The following is an 863-nucleotide window of genomic DNA, read 5'->3' on the forward strand; positions in this document are numbered from 1 at the left end:
AAATGGAACTGGCTGTATCCGCCATTTCCTTTTCAAGAAATGCATCTAGGCAAGTACTATAATTAATACTGGCTACAGCGAATCATAGCAGCAACAAAATGATCACAATAGAGCAGAATAACACACACGGCGTTTTCCTTACGGCGTAAGAAATGACACTGTCAGCCGTGCAGGAAAATTTTTCCCGGCGAAATATGAACCGCAGACGATGGTTTTCGTAGTTACCTCCGCGCAACGGAGTTGCAGGGAGGTAATGTAATCGCTCCCGTGTGTGTGTTCGTGTGTGTGTGTAGCCAGCAGCGAGCCAGCTGTTATACACATGTATACATGTTACACTCGTTGGCGCGATCGATTCAGCACCAGCTGCTCGCCTTAGGCCGTCCAGTCAGCAGCAGCTCGCCTTAAGGCGTCCAGCCAGCAGCAGCCAGCAGCGTGCCAGCTGTTATACACATGTATACATGTTACACGCTCGCGGAGGTATATGCACTCTTTTTGAGTGCTCTCTGTCTATCTGTTATATATCTGTCTCTCTGTCTATAGTTCCTGTAGTGTAGTGGTTATCACGTTCGCTTTACACGCGAAAGGTCTCAGGTTCGAACCCTGGCAGGAACAAATGTTTTGAGTTTTTATGCGCGCGGCTCGCAATGTTTGCTTAGCAAAAAGAAAATGTTAGTGAAATTCACGAGAATGGGATAAGTCAGAAGGGAACTAGTCGGTTTAACCGCCACCAGATCTGAAGCCTTTTGTATTCTCTTGATCGTTAGACAATGTTTTAATTTTAGCCGTCGTAGGAAAGCCCTGCCTCTCCTCCACCTTCACCCCACCTTCACCCCACCTTCACCCCACCTTCACCCCACCTTCAC

General features: G+C 47.7%; 1 non-coding gene across 1 annotated transcript; it reads left to right on the forward strand.

Moving 5' to 3' along the window:
• Nucleotides 1–539: 539 nt before the first annotated feature.
• On the forward strand, nucleotides 540–612 carry Trnav-uac. The gene has a single exon. It is a non-coding gene; the product is annotated as a tRNA-Val (tRNA).
• Nucleotides 613–863: the final 251 nt, after the last annotated feature.

This window comes from Priapulus caudatus, unplaced genomic scaffold (assembly GCF_000485595.1).
Source record: "Priapulus caudatus unplaced genomic scaffold, Priapulus_caudatus-5.0.1 Scaffold699, whole genome shotgun sequence".
In the NCBI taxonomy this organism is placed as follows: Eukaryota; Metazoa; Priapulida; class Priapulimorpha; order Priapulimorphida; family Priapulidae; genus Priapulus; species Priapulus caudatus.